This window comes from Gopherus evgoodei, chromosome 4, assembly GCF_007399415.2.
Source record: "Gopherus evgoodei ecotype Sinaloan lineage chromosome 4, rGopEvg1_v1.p, whole genome shotgun sequence".
Taxonomy (NCBI): Eukaryota; Metazoa; Chordata; order Testudines; family Testudinidae; genus Gopherus; species Gopherus evgoodei.
In genome coordinates, this window is record NC_044325.1 from 93,010,574 (window position 1) to 93,031,660 (window position 21,087).

The window sequence follows — 21,087 nt, forward strand, 5'->3', positions numbered from 1 at the left end:
CATTCAGAGTGAAGCCTATCACAACCATTTGTCTTTTGGCATTTATGTCCTAATCAGATCAGATGATCAACTCATGAGGAGCACAAATATCAGTTGAAGATACAAGTATGACAGCAGGAAGCCAGCAGACTCTCATTTATTTGAGAACACCAAAAATCAAGTCCTACTGATGATTAGGAGCCCTTGCCAAGAATATCCACACTAGAAACTATATTTTGGGGACATAGTTGTTCTTAAGAGGGAGGGAGTGACTGGTTTCATTAATTCAACCCTTGAATAAAGCTAAATATATATAATTAATTACTTTTCATCTTAGAATTTCAAGCACTGAACTGCCTTACAGGATATATGACCATTTTAGAGATGGACAAACAGTGAGATTTGTCAGCCCCACTGAGATTAAGGATGTACCCAAATTCAAACAGTCATTGACAAAGCTGGTTAAAGAATCCAGAGATTATGATGTTTACTCCCTTGCTCTAAACAATGCTGTATTTCTTCAGGAGCTCTTATGTTCAAATAAAGCCATGTTTTAGTCATGTTGGATAAAACCTAACACATAGTAGGGTTGACAGGAGGTTGTACATTTGATTCTACCATCTCCTTTAGACACTTAATATAAGATCCCATGCACATTGGTTAGGGTGAGAGGAAAAGGATTTTAGTCCAATGCTTGCTGCTATATAAATTATCATGATAAAAAAAAGCATGTTTTGAGGTCTTTTAAACCCATATGTTTGTATAACAATATTTTTGATCAAGAGTTCTCCCTACAATTTAGACATACGTTTTTTGCCAGCAGCCTACTCTTACACAACACTGCATACATGTGTGTGCCTATATGGCTACCTTTACTGTAACAGACCAACTTCTGCTCTCAAATATGCATGCAAAGCTCAAATTGCAATCAATGAGAGCCTCTCAGATATATGAGATCATAATCTGATACAGTGAACACTCACCATATAACTCTCTATAATGTAGCATAGCATAGTTTAAGACTCCTGCATCTGTGCTCCTAACTTGAATATAAAGGATTCTCTTTAATCACAATCACTCCTTGAATCCCCAGAGAAACTTAGGAAACATAGATAAGTCATCCACGATAATATAGTGTGTGACTGTAATCATAGGTTCTAAAGATACTAAGAAATAACCAGAATAATCATTTAGAAAGACAAGATGCTAAGTAAATATTATAGACTAATGGCTGGGACATTCAAAGTTGCTTGAGGGTATGTCTTCACTACAGCCGGATCGGCGGGCAGCGATCGATCCAGCGAGGATCGATTTATCGTGTCTAGACTAGATAAATTGATCCCCAAGCGCTCTCCTGTTGCCTCCTGTATTCCAGCTCAACAAGAGGCGCAGGCAGAGTTGATGGGGGAGCGGAGGCAGTTGACTCACCGTAGTGAAGACACTGCGGTAAGTAGATCTAATTACGTCAACTTCAGCGATGTTATTCACGTAGCTGAAGTTGCGTAACTTAGATCGATTCCTCCTTTCCCCCCCACCCTCATGTAGACCAAGCCTAAGAGTTAGATTCTTAACCTCCATTGGAATCCAGTGGGAGTTGGGAGCCTCAATCTCTTAGACATCTTTGAAAACCCTAGCTTAATGGCTGTATATTGGCTATCTTAAGTCTACTTCTAAGTCTCTGAAACCAGTCTTCTATGTGTGGTCAGGGAGAAATATTCAGAAAAAAGATTATATGGGTTCTGGGAGGTAGGGAGTGCAGAAAGATACTCTAATATTTTGTATAAACAACTCCTGATGGCTGTACCAGGGAAGCACATACTCCCAAATGGAAGGCAACTACTATAATTTCCACCAGCCAGAAGGAAATATGAAACATTTAAGAGGGGAAATTATGATTGCCCTCCTTTATTCTGGGTTTCTTTGAGCCAGCCACACATAGAATGGAAAAATCCACTCTTCATTGTCCAATGTATGGAGGAGGTAAACAGACATCTGTATATCCCTCCCCCAGTTCAACTTCAATACTGTATTTAAAGACTGGGTTCAGAATTTTAGCCACTTTCAGATCAATGGGAGGTTTGCAATTTACTTCAGTGCAGAGTCACGGCCTCAAAAAATTCTTAAAGTTCCTATTAAAAAAAACTTTTATGCGCAATAAAATTATTTTAAATGAGTTTTCACATAAACGAAAAATCAAATCCTTAAAGGGATTTTGCAATCATATATTTGGCGCACACTTTGAACATGCAATCAAGTCTTAATGACCCCTGTAACAAACCCAGAGAAATTTAATTTGCAAATATTTCCCTAGTAATAATATAAAGTTAAGTAGGCATCTGATTTACTGAAACTGATCCTTCTTGTTTATTTGTTTACACCGCATAAAGAGGACTGTGTGAAGATTAGTTATCTGCCTCATCAGAAAAGTCATAGACACAATATTAATATGTAAATATTTTAAAAGCAAAGACACCATGCACCGCTAAACCTAGTTTCTGTCTACTCAGAGCAGTCAAGATTAATATCCTCATCACTAATTTCAGTTTTCAAGAGTTGCATGCACAAAAAGTTGTTGGCATATCTGGCAAATGTGGGAATTTATCTCTAGGTGGCGGTAGTAGTTCAGATTTTGAGCTACTCAGATCTCCAAATACTTCTCTAGAATTTAGCAATAAGTATTCTTTTTCACCCCTAGAATTACCTCTTGTAATTATTCTACTCTGAAATTAAAGCAACATCCCTATTTTTCTTTAAATTTATAATACAGTATGAAAGTAAGTAATATGATTTCTGCATTTTGCTGTCAGAGTATACAGAAAAAGGAAAATAGATTTAATGGACCCAAAATTAAGGCACCTTTATGGAATAAAGAGCCATTAAATTTCAAGTATTTTAGAGGACTTAGCAGAAAAAAAATCATATGGATTGTCATGCTTTCAATTCTGTGTGCAATTACCATGGTAGGAAATTACAAAGTCTTAATTAACTAGTTGAAAAGAGAATTACTTCATGGAAAGACACTACATTCCTAATGAAGTAAATATACAACTACTGCAGCACGATGACAGCTGTCACAAGCAAAAGAAAAGTTACTACATGAAGTCAATTTTGCTTTTCCTAGTTGCCCAATGGAACTCATCTTCAGACAGCTGTAGCAATTAGTGATGCCTAGATTATGCAGTAATGGGACATTTTGGAACTGGTAATGTCACAGTAACTAAGGGATTACAATTCATCTACTTAGTATCATCCTAGCAAATCCTTTGTTTATACTACAAAACAAAAACAACTTGTTTTCTCCTCCCTTCCTTTTCACTTTGTATACTTGAGTGATTTATAAAGAATTGGAATTAATACTTACTGTGACTGAAATTAGGACTCTTTTTATTTTACACACATAGTTTAACAAAATTGATATAGCATGACTAACAAATATGTGGTTAATGTAATCAGATCTTCAAATGTTAGCAGATCCTCAGCTAGTTTAAATCAATCTGGCTCAGCTGAAATCAATACAGCTATTTTACACCAGCTGAGAATCTGCCCCAATATTGTGAAGAAAGTGAAAAATTAAGACTCTGAACCAGCAAACACACTTTTGCATACATTTATTCATGTGAATATTTGCAGAGATGTCAGTGAGACTTCTCATTTGAGCATAGTTACCCAGATACATGTTTGAAGGATCAGGACCTAAAATTATAGCAATAGGTGCCTAACATAAAATAATGCTACATGGTATTCCAACAGAACAGCTGCCCTATAAACACACTTGTCTAGTCCAAAAACTAAAGTATTTTATTCCCTCTGATGCTGTCTCTTCTAGTATTTAAAGAAGTCTGCCTCCAAGTGGCATAAGGATTTAATCTGGCAACATCATCAATTACACAATTTAGTCAGTATAAGAGCAAGTTGTTTGAATACACTGTGTAGTTAATGTACATTATTACTGTGGCAGCATCTAGGAGTCCAATCATGGCCAGGATCCCATAGTGCTAGGTGCTGTACAAACACAGTACAAAAAAATCAGCACCCTACCCCAAAGAGTTTACAAATCCAGCTCTGAGACAAGAGACAGATGGAAACAGTTAGATAGGGGAGCACAAGGCAACAATGAGACAATAGTGGTCAGCATGATAACACAGTGGTCACAGCTTACCAGCTGTTAGTCTCAGTTCCAGCTGCACATCAGTCAGCTTGTTTAAAAACACACCTGTACTCCTTGTTCATTGCGATAAGAGGCATCAAGGGGATACTACTCACCTTTTTCCTTTTTTGGAACCAGAGACTGTAATTTATTCCACTACTTCTCATTTCAGTAATATTTAAAAAAATTAATTAAAAAGTTAGTACTCAACTTTAACTATTTTTAAAAACACCTATTTAAAATGCAGTTCACTGCAGTGCCAGCATATGAACTGATTTAAGAGATGATTGAGAGAGCCTTTCACTTAAACAGCAATTTTGCAGTTAGGAGTGTGCATAACAATCATCTGAAAACAAGTCAAGACAAGTTAATAATTACTCTACTAAAAGGATATATCTGCTTACATCAGAGCCTCCACTACCCCACACAGTGCATAACATGAGATTTTCACTGTAGGCCGACGACACATGCTTAAAACTACATTTCAGCCATTTATATAAATCTATAAGGCAGATACTTAAATTTGAGGGCCTTTTATTTTTAAAGCAGTACTCACTATAGCAGTGTGAAAGCTCACTGATATCCACTCTCAGGTTTACACACACAAAATTTGAGATTCTTCTGCCCATAACTTCTCCTTGACTTCTGCTTTTCTATGTGCACCCTTGAGGACCTATTAACTGAGCTAGCAGTGCAACTTCTTCCACTTCTTCAGCTATTATGTTCTATTGTTTATAGTGAGAAAGTACTGTAGAGATAATAAGTTAAAACTGCAGGCTACTTTCAGCTCTGGATCTTCATTATGTGTGCGACTTTAAAAAAGATTTATTGGATGTTTATTTTCCTATGTGTGTCTTGACTGCACATTAGAAAGATGAATTTTAAAAATGTAACTCTGTACTGTGTTTTCAGCTGGGTCGTGCAGTCCTCCTGTGGCAACATATAAACTAATGTGTTTTATGTTTGAAAGTATATTGATGAGAGCCAGCCTTTTCAGTTTAGCCTCCTCATCCCCTTACAAAATACGATATACACTTCTTGCCCTCCCCTTCACCCCTCTACCCCACTCCCCTATTCCAGCAGGGTTATTCAGATAAGAATTAAAATGTTGTTGATCCTTTCAGCTTGCTTTAAGCTGAAATTACCACCTTATAATGACAGCATCCTCTCTGCAGTGTTAGAAAGCAAAGAATACTGTGGGTCTGAACAGAAGACATAATATTTATAAAAGGGTTTTCCCAGTTGTGGTTCAGTGAAGTTGAACATTAAGTGGTAGGTGGTAGTACTATGCCAGAAAATTGGTTCATGTTATGGAGCCTTGTAGAAAGGCTCTTCTTGGGCGTGTTAACTAACAGTGACTATTAGCACTTTTCAAGTGATTTTGTATTTGAGGCCAAGTTGTGGCTTTGCCCTGAGTAAGGGGTAGCATGCTATTGTGCTGCCCCAAGAATGGACCAGAAGAGAGTCTCAATGTGCCTCAGAGGTTCCCCATAGTCTGCGGGACAGGTATCTTGCATCTGGTCTATCTGCACAGCTAAAGCACCACACGTGCAATGGGAGGAGACGTGCAGAAGGAGACAGTCTTCACAGAGGCATTACATCTACCCATGGTTCGAATAACTAGCACATGGCTGCAGGGAGCCTTATACCCACTTACATCATGCACAGCTACACAAACCAGGCCACCACTGGGCCCATAGTAATGCAAACGCTATGGGGTCGGTTTTGATACCCATACTCACATTAAGTGGTATCTTACTCTGCAAGTAGATCCATGGATTCCAGTCAGACTATTCAAGAACTAAACTACTACTCAATGTGATTAAGGGATGAGAAAGTGGCCCTAAATCAATATTATGACCTTTTACTGTGAGGTGACTGATTAAACACATACAAATAAAGGACCAGATTACAAACTTCTTACTCAAGCTGGTGAACAACTACCCACCCCAAATCAGTGGGACTAGCTGGATGACTAACTGTTCATGTGTATAAGCAAGAGGTTCACAGCCTGCCCCTGTATGTGTGGATATATATGAAATACCATAGATTTTTCATGTATATGTATTTTTATCAAACCATGAATTACAGATACACAAATACTTGCTGAGGAGACTATATCCCCAGGATAGATTCCCTGCATATATTAAAACTCAGTTACTAGAAGCATAAATAAGTAATGACTATTGATCTCACAATGGTAATAACCTCAAAACAGCAACCTATAATAAAGTGAAAGTAAAATGTACATTGTAAAAAACTTTAATGTTCAAGTGAAGACACTAATAGCATCTCCGGAATTAAAAAGAATGATGTCCATGATTATAACACATTACTCTTTTAATCTTGTAAAATTATATTTAAAAGAAAATCAGTAGGATATTCCAAATGATTAATTCAGTTCTGACCATCCAAAACCACTTACCATTTAATGCTAATTCCTTTTCAGAGGAAAGAGAACTATTTTCAATCTAGCCATGAAATTAAAACGAAGACAGGAAAAAAAAACCACGATTATTTTACCCTCTTCCCAATTCTTAAAAGAAAGAACACATAGCTATTACCTAATTTACTCAAAGTCAGAAACTTTTACACTCTGAAGAGTTCTCTTCTTCATTGAATGCACAGTGTATAATCAGTTTAATTATTTACTGAACACTGTCATATTCTTTCTTCAGTTTTACACAAAGTTGAGGAAAAGGACAAAGACTTTATGGCACTGGAATTCCAGTTATGGAAACCAACATGTTTTAAATTCCAGTAAAGGTTACATTTCAACAAATGTATCTTTCCATTCACTTACTGTACCTCAGTTGATAGTATAGATACATTACTCTGAGCTGCGGTCAATGAGTTTCTTCTCGTTATACTCAAACACTCCATTTATAATTTCAGGCAATATGTTACACATACACTTGTGTATGCCCACTGCCAAAACTGCACTGCTTAATTCCTTACAGCTATCATAGCTTGAAACTGTCCATGTCATAGCCTAATAACCTTAATTAAATCTGGAGGAAATCTAATGTTGCATAAAGCAAACAACGAGAACTCATGCATTACTTTTATGGCTGTATAAAAAACCAGTCCTGAAGGTGAGAATGCAAAGTATCAAATTTTAACAATGAAGAAAAGATTTAAAAAGTTTGAATACAAATGTATTTACTACGCTGTTTTACAGCTTTTCCTGCAGTATGTTCTACTGTAAACAGTGTTTAGCAATACAACTCTAGTTCACAGAATTACATCAGTGTAATCAGCAAATTATTATTGCTGAAAGAGATACAGTACTGGGAAGATTACTCTGACACTTAAATCCACTTTGCCTTTATTCCTGTCCAAGTACGTGCCTTTACTCTCCTCAGAAAGTGTTCACTAGTTATTGCAGATACCGACTGGGGGAAAGACCTCACAGCAAGTTCAGTTAAGACCATACACCTAAGTTAACAATGTTGACAGATCTTTCATACTCTGCACATCTCACTCCTGCTGTCCAGATGCAGCTATACGTCCCTCGTTCATTAGGGGTGCATCGTTTGCTAACTACCACGCTTTAGTAGAATACAAGCGGGCTGAAGGGGCTCGTAGCTCGCGAAGATCCATGGAAGACCTTCCAGTCTCCAGCAGGGAATTGAGATAGGTGGTGACAGCTAGCCTCACTCCCCGCTTCCTTCGGCTGCAAGCTGCTGTTCAACTACCGGCCGGCAGAGGGCCACATTTCCCATCAAAACTCTCCTCGCTCGCTCGCTTCCAGCCTTCGCAGCAGCGCACGTACAGTGTGTGTTCACAGGGCTGTTTTGTATTGCAGCCTGAACTCCGGCGTGGCTGCCGCCGCCGCCCCGTCACAGGCTCCTTGCCCCAGCCCCTGCAGCCGCGCTACTGCAGGCTGGGTCACTGAGCCTGCCCGTGGCTGCGCCCCCCGGGAGCAGCGCTTTTGGGCAGGGGAATCCCCGTCCCCAGTCCACCCCCAGCCAGCCAGCCAGCCTGCCTGCGCAATTCCCGTCTCCATTGCAGCGCACGGGGCTCTGTGCCACATGCCAGTCCGGCTCTCCCAGGGGTTGGAGCGACGGGGAAGCCCTGGCGACCAGACACTCTTCTCGGGTCCCCCCTTTGCTCGGGACCTAGCTCCAATCAGCCGCTGGGAGAGGAGATTTCATCCCGTGGGGGCAGGGCAGGGGACAGGCTGGGAACCGCGCCACCCCCACCTCCCAGCAAGCGCAGGGGCGCTGCCTGTTACCTGCCAGTCACTGCCGGGCGCACGGGGCAGACAGGTGTCTGCGCGCGCCGGCGGGGCGCTCCCCAGCCCAGCTGATCCTGCAGGGAACAAAGGCGGCTGGGGGGCTCCTGAGCGGGGAGGAGAGAAGGACCCCCAGTCCCAGGACCCCCTAACTAAGCCTCGCTCCGCAGCCCTGGCTCGGATCCCCCACCCGCTCCACGCATGGCCGCCCAGCTCCGGACCCCACCCCCCGCGGCTTCCTAGAGCCCTGGACCCCCATCTCCTCTTCCCCCAGCTTTAGATCCCCCCTAGCCGCGCCCTCAGTCCCCCTTGCTGCCCATCCTCCCCCCTCCAGGTACTCCCCTCTGCACGGGATCCCCTCCGTTCCCCTTCCCCGGGCTCACGCTGCGCCAGGAGCTGGCTCAGGGGAAGGGGAAGCCCAGCCAGAAGTTGCCCTGGCTGCCCCCCGCCCGTGCCCAGCCCCTGACACTCAACTTTCCCGGCCAGCCGGCCGCGCTGGCGGAGGAGTTAGTTAGTTCGGGCCAGGAGACGCCTCGTACCTTGTTGTCCACACAAAGCCTGCTCGGGTCCCTCCGGAAAGTCACATCCTCTCCCAGCCGCCCAGTCCCACCAGCCGCCTCCTGCAGCCCCAGCAACACAGGAGGCAGCTCAAGTGTCTCATCAAAGCTTTATGAAGGGTGGGAGGGCAGCAGAGTTGTTGTGAGGCTCAGATCCCCCCCCCCCTCCCCTCTGGCTGGTGCAGGAGCCTCTCACACACGCCTCTGCCTTGGCTTCTTCTCACTCAGGAATTATTTAGATCTCCGTTTGGGCTTCTATTGGTCAAACTGTCTCCAGCAAGCAGCTTCAGCAAGCCCGAGACACCAGCACCGGGTTGCTTGGCTTAAAGGAACCGCGCGCCTTTTCCCTTCCATCGCAGCCTAGTGGGACAAGCCCCTCACTCAGCAGAGCACCGCCAGCCCCTCGCTCTCAACCACCCTCTCCCTAAACTTCTTGCCCTGAAGGGGTCTGATCAACAACCCCCTGCCCCTTTATTCTACGCTCCTTAGTAACACACTCTCCTATCAGTTAATACCGGGGGGGAACACCCAGAATTTCCCTCCCCCGGTTATTATTCTGATTCACACATTTCGGTTTTCCCAGCTGCTCATGCAGCTCTACTGCCAGCTTCTTAGCTTGCAACTTCTATGTCCCCGCTACAAGGCAAAAGTCCTGTTTGACTTCACTAAAGAAACGCTGAGAAATCGAGTAACGACAACGAAGAATCACATAAAAATAAAACCCACCAGGAGCCTGCGCCTGCACTTACATCTCTTAAAAGCGGGAGAATATTAGTTTACTTGTCAGTATGTTAAACAAACCAGATCAATTTAAATATAGCTCCCTCACTGACCCCTTCATAGTTTGCTTTTAAGAATGCAATCAAGATAATAACAAGCATTTTTTATTAATGAACGCTCCAGATAACGTTACGTTAGTCACTTTCTGGAGGCACGCAGGGGCATATTTGCACAATCTAGACAGCCTAAAGACTTTCTCTGAGGCATAACAACAGACAGAAATCCAAAACCCACCTTTTGTTTTTAGTGGCTACTTGTACAAGTCAATATCGATAGCGCTGCATGTGGGACCTCTGACGAAACTCCCAAATTGGGTCTGGTTTGGGGGATGGTTTTCTTCCCCCTTCAAAAATCTGTCTTGCTGGTTTCCCCTTCTGTTTATGCAGCAAATAGATTAAATTATTGATAGTGGAAATTGCATAGTGGAGGTAATAATGGCATCCCCTGACCGAGTAGCTCCATTTGATCTTGGTAAAGACAGAAAGATTTCATGCTCGCTCGCTCGCTAGGGTTAGCTCAAGCTTCATCAGACCTCTAGCGCTCTGAATGGGAGTGTGGGTGGGAAGCCACACTAGCGCTTGCTCTACACTCTTGACGTGTATGTCATATGATACCCTGGCTGGCTCTAATAGACACACTACTGCATGGATTACAAGAATCAAAATACCATGCATTGAGAATGATGCATCTTTTATTAACAGGGTTTCGTTTCAGTGCCTTACACATGTTTATGATGGTCTCACTTTAGTTGTTCCCATTTCCCCCAAAACAGGCATAGGGTGAGTTAGTTTATTTTAAAAGGGGGGATTATCATCTCTCCCATGAGGCAAATACCTTAAACCTTAAGGCCTGAACCTGTTTTCACTGCAGTCAATGACAAAAGTCCCATTAACTTCAGTAGGCTCAGGCTCTTAGCCTGCACTGCAAGGTTTTGCTTTAACAAATATATGTAAGTCATTTTTGCCTTCAGACAATCTGTGCGCCTTTACTATGAAACACCTGCATTTATTAGATCAGAAAAGTCATGACTATTCCAGGCTTTTGAAATTTGAGGATACCTAAGGCCTTCTACATAAAACAATGTTTGATGTATGTTAAGAGGACCAACATGGCTTACATGTGGTTAACTTAGTTTATTTCCCTGCTACGGCTTTTAAAATTGTTTAAAAAACCTTAGTAAAGTACCACATTACAAGACTTCTTGGACTTTTTTTTTTAAATGTGGTTTGGCTAAAAATCTAGTAGCATACTGAAAAGGGTTCCACATTTACTGTCTCAATGATTTCCAGATCAGACTAACTCAGCCTACAAATAAAAAGGATGGCCTTTCAAACTGCCAGCCCTGCAAACTCAGCCCGGGCTCTAAAAATCATGCTCTGTTCTTTCCGTCTGGTATATAATCATCAATAATACCAATTTCACTGGTCAAATACTGCCCTCATCCACACCTGTACAAACCCACCCTTCATTTCTGTCCTCAAGGATATCTTTGCCACACTTGTACAACCATATTTTTCTCAGTGGTGTTACACAGGTATAACTGAGGGCAGAATCTGCAGACAAGAGGATTGCACAGGTGACCTTCTATTGGAACTTGTTTAAATTAGTCATCAGTTAACACATTTACTTTATTTTTTAATTTTGATCACACTTTTATGGGACCATTCACATTTACAAATATAACCACACTAGTATGGTTGTCTCCTGCAATTAGGGACATTCATACTTAGTTGTTTTTAATAATGGTTTGAACAGGACACCCATTCTTTTATACTGCACATTCAGAGCAACAAATCTGAATGATCTACCATTCAAATGTAATGGCAGCAGGCTATTGAAAGGTTATATTAGTGATAATTTAATTCATCTATTTTATTTCTATAGTGAGATCCCTTCCTTTAAATGCAATACACGTGCACATGAACAGTATCAAGAATCTTAGGTTAGGGACACTGAAGCATCTATTAACTGTTGTCTGGAAGTGGTGGTGGTAGCAGGCATACATTTGTGAAAATGGTGACTGCCCTACATTAACATTGAGGGGCTAAATTATGTTAAGTCAAACAATTTTTGAAAACAGTTCAAGGGCTCATCTGCACAGCAATTTTTCTATGTTGTGTAACTGGTTTGATAGGACACTATAGATTCCCAGCTGTTATAACATGTTTTGGCCTTGTCTTTATAGGTAGGACCAGTGTTTTTAACCTGGGTAATGAACCATGTTACAGCCATTTAAAAACCATGGGATCATTAATCATGATAAATTAATTTGAACTGTGCTCTGGTGGTGAAAAAGGACCATAAAGTTGATTTAACCAGGCATCCGAGGATTCTCCTGCATGCGGGAATCTCCAGGTGGCTCTGCCACCCCCGCTCAGCCTTCTGCCATGGTGTAGGGACATACCTGGGGGACAAGGCATGGTCAGAGTACCACTGTGCTCTGACAATGCTTATCTAGCATAACCAGCCCCTTGGGGATCATTACCAGCCAGTCTTTGGAGGCCCAATGGGGAAATGAAAATAATGCTTCATCTGGGTTTCAATATTAAAGTTTACCATACAATCTATGTTCCTGATTTTCCAGGCTTTGACATTGCCTTCAAAGTGAGCTTTGCATGAGCAAGCATGAAAGGATCGGGCCATAATTTATTAGATTTTTTTTGAAACAACACTCAGAATACAAAGGCAGTCCCATTGGCAAATCTAGCCATCATTCTTAGATGTTCTGTCAGCTTTATGAGATATATAGCCTACTGCCTACAAAATTCCTGTTGCAAGGATTATACCTCCTGAGATTTCCCACTGACTCCCAGGTGAACCCATAAAGAAAGCTCTTATTGCATTCTCACCTCACTATCATCTGAAAAATGATGTCTCATAACCTAACAGTGTTAGGTGAATACATTTTTCCCTAGTGGGGTTTTATAGGCAACAGCATACAGAGGGTATTTCAAACAAAAAGCAAAAATGCAGGCTGTATGGAAAGGAACAAAGCGATAAGAAATTATTTCCATATCAGATAAACTTCACTTTCAATCAATTTGCCATCTCTTAGTGTTCTCCAAGGCTCTTGGAATCATTATCATGGCACATCAACAGATATAAAGTTTATTTTGAAACTGCCAGTCTTTTGCCCCCTAAATAATTGAACTGGTTTTTTGTGTACATGATATAAACTTTTTTTTTTAATTCAACAAACGAGAAAGAAAGTACAAATAAGGGTTGTCAATCAATGTAATGTTGATTTATCCCTGCAGCAACAGGAGATTGCAAAGATCAGTGCTGTCTTGCTGACTTAAATTTAAACTATACCATAGGCACTAATGATGCAGTAGATACCACACAGAAGAAGCAGAAGCATACACTTCTGGTTTCTGTCTCTGCTGGGGTTCTGAATTAAACTGATTGATCTATCAGGACCAAACCCTAAAAGACTGTAATTATATGATACAGTAGTTTGCAGGGTTCTTAAACTTCCCCTTCACAATGCTAATGGAAGTAGCAAAACTCCAATATTTAAAAGGAATAATCTTTTTCCAAACATTCTGTATTTAACCAACACAGTAGGTTTTTGAGTCTTTTTTTGTAACAAAACTTTTCTTGCTATCTTTATACCATCTGTTTTATTAGCATAACATTATCCCAACCTGTTTTTCCAAGAGAAAAAGGTCAAGAAGCAACCATTTGGATTCCCATCTCTCCTTGTTGTCAGGAAACATAAACTAATCCTGATTATACAAATGAGAATGATGGCAATGTACTCAGGTTTTGACACCAAAGTATTTTTTTCTATTAATAATTTTAATTGGCTAAGGTCAGTACTAATATCACTACAAGTATTTTATGTTTAATTATGTTTATTCTCGTCTCCTAGTTAACTATCTTTGCTACTTTTTTTCAGAATAAAGGAATGGAAAGTTGATCGAAATCAACTCAAGTGATGCTAAAAATCACAATGGGCTATAGACATAGTTTGAGTTCGCAGACAAACCACATTTGTCATCGAATGACTGAATATTGACTCTGTTGTATGACTACGTGTCAATCAGTGCACAGAAAACGCAGCAATTTAGGGTTCCAAAGCTTGATCCTGAAAGCTTGAGAGGGTTCTAAGCGCCCTTATTTTGCACTTTGCACATGCACAGCACCCTGCAGGACTGAGCCTACATTTGTTTCAGCTATATAAATTCCGAGCAACCAGACTTCATGCAAATGAAATGACCAAGCTGTACTCAGTATAGAAAACAAGGGTGGGGAGAGTTGGCAGCATGCCATATTTGCATTTCTCCACCCCTGGGGCTGCTGGGAGTTGGTTTGGTAGGTAAAGCAAGTTAGAGCTGCTTAGTGCCAGCTTGTAAGTATCCCTGGGATCCATTACAGTAGCCAGGGATTGTTGTGCTCTGTTCACATCTTCGGCACACCCTATATGGCTGGGATGCCAGGAGAAAGAAGCATAAAGTTGGCTGTACCAGCTCTATGCCAACTAGAGATTGCCATGGCAGAGGCATCAGTAGCTGCCCTGTTAAAAGTGTGGAAAGTGGCCAGAGTCTGGACTAGAATGTGGTCCAGTGTGTATATAAAGGTTTCTTGGTCTCCTTTTTGGTATTTTAAAATAATCTAATTTACTGCTTAGGCAATTGCAAGAATGTACTTGGTAACTTCTAAGGAGGGCATGAAATCACTTTACAATATGCAGAAAGTACTGGCACGGTATCCAATATAATAAATATATTGTCCGTATTGACTCCTGCGGTACTGTACTACTGAAGTTAGAGTAGTTTTGTAGTACTGCATCTGCTCTGTACAAGGATTGACATGAGAGGACAACAGTCAAAGACACCAGTACAGTGTAATGCAAGATAAGGAAGGCATGATTTAGGAGGCAAGGACTGGGAGTCAGCAGAAGAGCAGGAACAAAGGCCACAACTGAATATAGCAGCACAACACTCGAATGGCAATGCACAGAGAAAGGAGGATATACAGCAAGCCCCCTCCAGAAGGAAAATTCAAAGTTGTATCTATACCTGTCTTGCACTCACAATACACATAGAAAATGGGAATTAGTTTAATCGGTGTCACTGCATTACTCTCATGTGCTCTTGCAGGCATTAAAAAATTAGTGTCTGAGCAGAGAGCAAAGTATCTGGGTTGTGCATCGGAGTATCCGGTGACTACTGTGCAGTACCTGAGCAATTCTAATGTTCACTGCATGACCCTCATGACTAACAAAGAGAGGTCCTGAATGCATAGCTCTTGGCGATGACGGGGAAGAGTGGATGAAATAACAAAAAGGAGAATCAAAAGCAGTTGCAGACACGGTAAAGAAAAAAGAAAATCCCTCCCCCTCCCCCCTCCAAAAGAGGCTGTATGTGATTCCTCAGGGCTGGGGAAACATGAGCCATAGTTAGGTAGATTAGCTAGACAGAGAGAGACGTACTTCTGAGATGAATCCTGCTATTGGAGCTCTATGGTTAAGGGAGATCAGAAAACTGCTGCTGCACGTGAGGGTGAAAGGTGTTGGGATTGACTCATCTCCCCTTTCCTGTAAGTGTTCAGAGTATTTCAATTAGACGTGTTATAATGAATTATTTTTAATTTTTAAAAGGATCTGATTATAGCAGTATCATAAACTAAACCAAGCATCTAGTCAGCCCCTGCAGCATGTATGTTTCTTACCAAAACTTAACCAGTTAATCATCTACTCATAGTTTGTCTTTTTGATATCTTAAAAATAACGCTGCAAACCATTGGATGAAACATCTGTAACAGACCTTAGAAAACTCTTCTACGGGCTAATGTTATTTGTATTTAAAAAACAAACACACACATCCTGCAGGTGTGGGAGTCCCACTGATATTAAGGGGGGGTCAGAGTTGGGGTTATGTGTGTGAGGGGTAGCATCGATGTGTGTGTCTGAGAGCAGAATTTGCCACTAGATTTTCCTTTGTAGGATGTCATGCCATTAGTTTTATACTGCTGCTGTGCACTTTTAAACAGCTGCCACATTCCAGGCTCAGAAGTGAGTTAGGGGATTCCTGTACATGTAAATGTTTATACAGCATCTTGAGATTCTTGAGAATGAAGAGCGTGTATAGCTGTCAGCTATTATAATTATTTCCAGTAATCCTTCCTTTCACCATTTCCAGATTGAGGCATCCAATACCATGCACAGCAATGAGTCTTGATCTTTTTTTCTAATGAATTCCAGGGGTTTGGCTCACCTCTTTAAAGCACAGGTACATCTATGATGCACAGTCCTTTCAGTTTTAACTAGTCAGTGTTTTTTTGAATAGCATATTCAAATAGCTCATCAGAGAGGTACTTCTGTGCATGAAGAACATTGTTCATGTTCAAGTGTCAGAAAATGAAACATCTGAAAAACTGTGGAAGATGGTTTAGTTTTGGAACATAAATGTCAATGCATTGAGACAAATTAAATATTGTACTAGAAACTAACCCCAAACCACACTTTGTTCTTCTCATTCAATACCTATGGCTTGTGGTGAGACGGACCTTTATTGAATGAGTTGTGGATAGGACTAAGATAGTCCTTAAAACACTTTTGTTTGCTGTCTTTCATTTTATCAAATATTTGGGATTGTAAATCTACCATTAACTGAATAACTGGCACCACTGTGTATGTAGACTTAAAACATTCGTCATTTGAGCTCAACAGAGAGACAGGTGTCAGTCTTCCAATCTTTTTAACTTTTTCTTCTTGATAAAATGAGTTGAGCCCTCAACTGAGGCTGAAGAATAGTTGGTACACGTGAGGGGATGCTGTGTGTGCACAGATGACTGTAAATGGTCTACGCATTCCCACCCCTACTCCTGATCCTTGGTATGTTTTGTGTCAGTCCATTCCCTGGTGCATGTTACCACAGCCAGAAGGATGCCAATGTCTCTGCAATGGGTATCCATATCCTTGTAGGGTTCCATGGGGTCCTTGCAGCAGCTGGTGTTAGCTGGGAGGTAGGGGATAGTCTATCTATAACCTCTTTCCTCCAGCTACACCTCCAGTGCTGGCCACAGAGTGGGGTAGTTGGTGTAGGAGCCACTATGGCAGCACTATGCCTAGTGAGGATACTGGGGAGATTCTCTGGGTAAATTGATTTATGGGCAGCTTTGCACTGGGAGAGCAATTTGTATAATTCATTGTTTTATTAATTGTAATTGTGAAGCTCTCATTAGTTCCCCCCACCCCCCACAAGCTTGAATATATCATGCTTCAAACTTTCAAACTTTAGTGCATAAATTAATTGTATGGGCCACCAAATAACTCTCTGGATGTGGCACTTCATGACAAGTATATTCCTTGAGCTAGATTAGATTAATAGAAATCAGAAATGAAAAGATGTGTTAGATGTAGTCTAGCCCACCCCTCTGCTAATGCAGGTTGTAGACCCCAATCAGTAACTCTCAGATGTAACTACCATATGATTTCTATTTAAAAACCAATATATGTTTGTTAAGATATATTTTAAAATAATTTTCCCTGTGCTGTATACCATTTCCTGGATGAAACCTGTTCACTTCTGTGCACCAAACTCTGACATGCCCTGCTTGGGCGTGCAAGGCCTAAACTGTGCATTTTTTCACCATGGAGAGCCTCACAGGAGGAAGCTGCACCATGGAAGTACCTTCTGTGTCGGTTCTCAGCAGGGCGATGAGTATGTGTAAGGGGAAGTAAGCATGTGATCTGCCAATCAGGGGTGGCCAGTGTGCTTACATGTAGTATGGAACCACATGACCACCACTCCACACAGAACCAAGGCATTAAAGCACATCTATTATACTACTCCTCATAATCCCATGCCCATCTGAAACTTGCAACAGTTACCCTGGCCCTGGAACATCTGATTCCCTTCTTCAGCCCTGATGTGCATTTCAGTGCAACTTCAGTTAACTCTTTTAGTCTGAGTTTGGGGTGTGATCCAAAGCCCACAGAAGAGACTAGAAATGCACCCATTGACTTGAGGGGACATTGGACCAGGCATTTTGTTTGCTGGTTCAAGGGTTAATACCCAGGAAGTGCAAATATGTAAATAATATCTTGCACGGTTATTCCATGGACACCGTTTCTTTTCCGTTCTGTTGTTATACTGCTGTAATGTGAATGCCTTCAAGAACTGGGTTTTGGTTTTATACTCTTTCCTCGTATTGCATTTGTGATTTTTGTTAGCTTTTGCTTTCTTTTTACCTATAATTTATTTTTGCTACATGCAATACACTGTCCTCATTGTGTCCATAGTTACATTAATGTAACCACCACTGAAGTCAACAGGGATGCATGGAGTGTAAATTGGGGCAGAACTGAGCATTTTATTTTAAACATTACTTTCTTCTACAGAGACTGTAGACAATTATGGATGTATTTTTATTTCCGTTCATTGCTTTGCCATGCTGTATTTTCTAAGCATGAGCCTTTACCCTTCTAGGCATGTATAGCTTTTTCCCCTTCGGTTTACTAATTTGGGTTACATCTCATAATATGAATAATATACTCTGATACTGTACCTAGAGCACATTGATGAGGCCTAAAGATCTCTTCTTTTTTATTTTAATTCCCATCACAGGATACAGAATGTTAAATATTCAACATTTTTTCATTGGATTTTAAATATTAAAAAAAATAGTTTTGTTGCAAAACTCATTGCAACAGAACATGTTACTTTGACTCTCAGACTATGTCATTTTTAGATAGGAGTTGAACTGAGGGAAATCTCTTCATATGTAAATTATGACATTTTGACTATTGCTTCTTGTTATTAATGTTTAATAGCTGTGTTAAATAAGCACCTTATAAGTAGTTATGTCATTGTCAAATAAACTAAATGAGAACTAATATAATTTAAAGGTATATTTTCAATTAGTTTCCTAACTAGAGGCCCTTATTTTAATGCAATTAAAAATAAAATTGCACCATTTTTTTCTTTTAGGAAGTTTAACTGTCAATAAATATTACTCGAGCGAGCTGGAAGTACTGTTCTTAGGAGCCCTAACTTGCATGCTCTTAACACTTTGTTAATGATTTTATTAATTTAAAGAAAGAGCATTGTGAAGAGGGTCTAATTTAAATATCAATAAAGTAAAGTTGTAACAAATGTGACTTATTTATGAGAAAAAATATACTCGCTGGTTAAAAGATAAACTTGGTATAAGTAGCTGCTGCACCAGCCAAATTGGCCCATGAATTTTTGGATACTGTTTATTGATAGCCCAGAAGAAGCTTTGACTCATAAAAATGCAGACAACTGCTCTCACCAAGTTATTTGCTATTGAATTGCACAAGAGACTCACACATCATCAAAGACCTGGATAGTACAGTTACCAAAAAACCATTGACTTTTTACTTGTTGGGGGTTTGTTCACCTTATATTGGGCCCAATTCTCAGCTTTTCCCTCACACCAGGATTCTTTTTAACATCAGTGGGACTCCTCATGTATTGACTGCAAGATGAGGGCCTCTGTAGGTGAGGGCCCATTTTAAATACTGTCAGTTTGCTGGTCACATCCCGGTGTTCCCATCCACAAAAATCCTCTTAATCACCCTGCTTTACCCCATCTCCATCTCCCAATGGCACTCGAATTAAATAACTTGCAAATAGTCAAAATGCTCTTCCCACCCAAAGCTTGTTTGTAGTAATACTAGTGTATGGAAATGTGAAAGGTTTGGGAATGCTTATGAGTATATGGCACTCTTTTCACTATGTGCGGAAAGTCATATTTTGGAATGATGTCCCTTCTTTTATCATCTATACCTATGTTCTGCTTGGGTGTATCACACTCTCTGTCATGCCAAGTTGCAATGGCACTTATGAAAATTAGTGGAGTGAAACAAGCTCGTCAGTGGTTGTGGCCTAGATAAGTCCTGTTCCAGTTTATAATCTACACCTTACTGCTGCATTAGGTGTATACATTCTGAAGTGCTGGAAGTAGTCATTTGCATGGTGCTTCTACCTCACAGCTGGATTGTTTCACAGCAATGCTGGTGTCTATGTTCTGGGACTATAAACTGTAAGGTTAAGGAATATTTGTAGCTGCACGGAGGGTATTTTTTGTTGTGCTATTTTTGTTTTTTGTCATTCTTTGTACTAGAGATTAGGCAGCCTCTTTCTAGAAGAAGTTTAAGAATGGGCTGATTTGCATTCCAAAGTTTGAATTAAGGCTATTAGAAATTTTGCACACTCTGTTGCTTCTGTAGGCCGAGTGCATTGCATGCACCAGGGGCTCTTTGCATTCCTCCATTCCATCCCACAAGACACTTGTGTGCCACCTTCGCATTCCCATCTTTCAGGGACTCTGCAATCCCCTACTCCCTTCCTTCCTCATGTCAGGGGTTCTATTTATCTCCCATTCCAACTTCTCCCCATGCCAGCGACTCTGCGTGCCCTAGACTCCCCCTTACCTCCCTACTTCTCCTTTCATCCCCATGTCATGAGCTCTGTACATCACCCTCCTCCATATACTTGTCCCCACTCACATGCCAGGATGTCTGTGTTCTGCCTCATTTCCCTTTTCCCCATCCTTGTTGAAGCTCTTTGTATCTCCTCATTCCCACATCCATTACTTGTCCAGGGTTCTGTTTGTTCCCTTCACCACACATCATTGTTCCCCATTCCCCCAGTGCTAGCACCCTATTCCTTCCTGCTCCCCCCTCTTTTTCTTTCTGTCTGCGAGACAAGTCATTCAGGTGACAATATTTTAAACTCTATTGGAGACAGTGGGCAGATCTGTAATGGGAGGGAGGGTGTTAATTGCTGCCATCAAACGTAGCATAGCATTCAAAAGTTATCATCAAGTTGATTGTAGAACCTTGCAGTTGCTGAGAATGGACACATTGTTGCCATTTTGGCCTGCAAAAACAATTTGGGAAGCCTAGCTTGAGACAGTGACCCTGAAGGATCAGGAAACATGGGCAAACTGAGCTGAAGGAGTTTCTGCTTTGTGGCTGTAGCATCCCCAATAGTTTCCTAAGGGAACATGTACTGAACTCTAGCTGACCTCCAGTTTTCAAGAGGGAATAGGCGTAACACACAATCACCATGTGAACAGCACTGGCAGAAGAAAGCCAAGAAGTTATTTTGTTAATCAATGTGCCAGGCAGCTCTCATACAGAAATAGCATCTGGTGAAATAGCCACTTGTGGGCAGGGAGGCATATCATCACATTCCTATTACTCTCTGTCAGGCTGGCTTGCCAATTTCATATTGTCAGAGATTGGTATGAACCTAGAAGAAAAGAAATTTGGTAATGTTCACTTCCTTTAGTTTTCTTGATGCCCTGAGTTCCATGCCTCAAACTGGATCCCATTTTCTTCCCATCCTCTAAGATAAAGGTCTACAGCTAAATGCATACACAATACTGGCTGTATCAAACACATTTTT

The 21,087-nt window shown here is 40.9% G+C and overlaps 1 protein-coding gene across 4 annotated transcripts in view; it reads right to left on the minus strand.

Annotated features, from left to right (window-relative positions):
• Positions 1–21,087, minus strand: part of BDNF (brain derived neurotrophic factor) — a 49,917-nt gene that overhangs the window by 19,188 nt on the left and 9,642 nt on the right. The window contains exon 1 of one of the 4 annotated variants that reach the window (XM_030560213.1): positions 9,935–10,210. The exons of 2 other annotated variants lie outside the window; for them this stretch is intronic. The gene's annotated coding sequence lies outside the window, so the exon portion shown is untranslated. Of the gene's footprint in view, positions 1–8,902; positions 9,030–9,934; positions 10,211–21,087 lie in introns of those variants that run through there. One more of the 4 variants, XM_030560215.1, reaches the window with a different exon arrangement.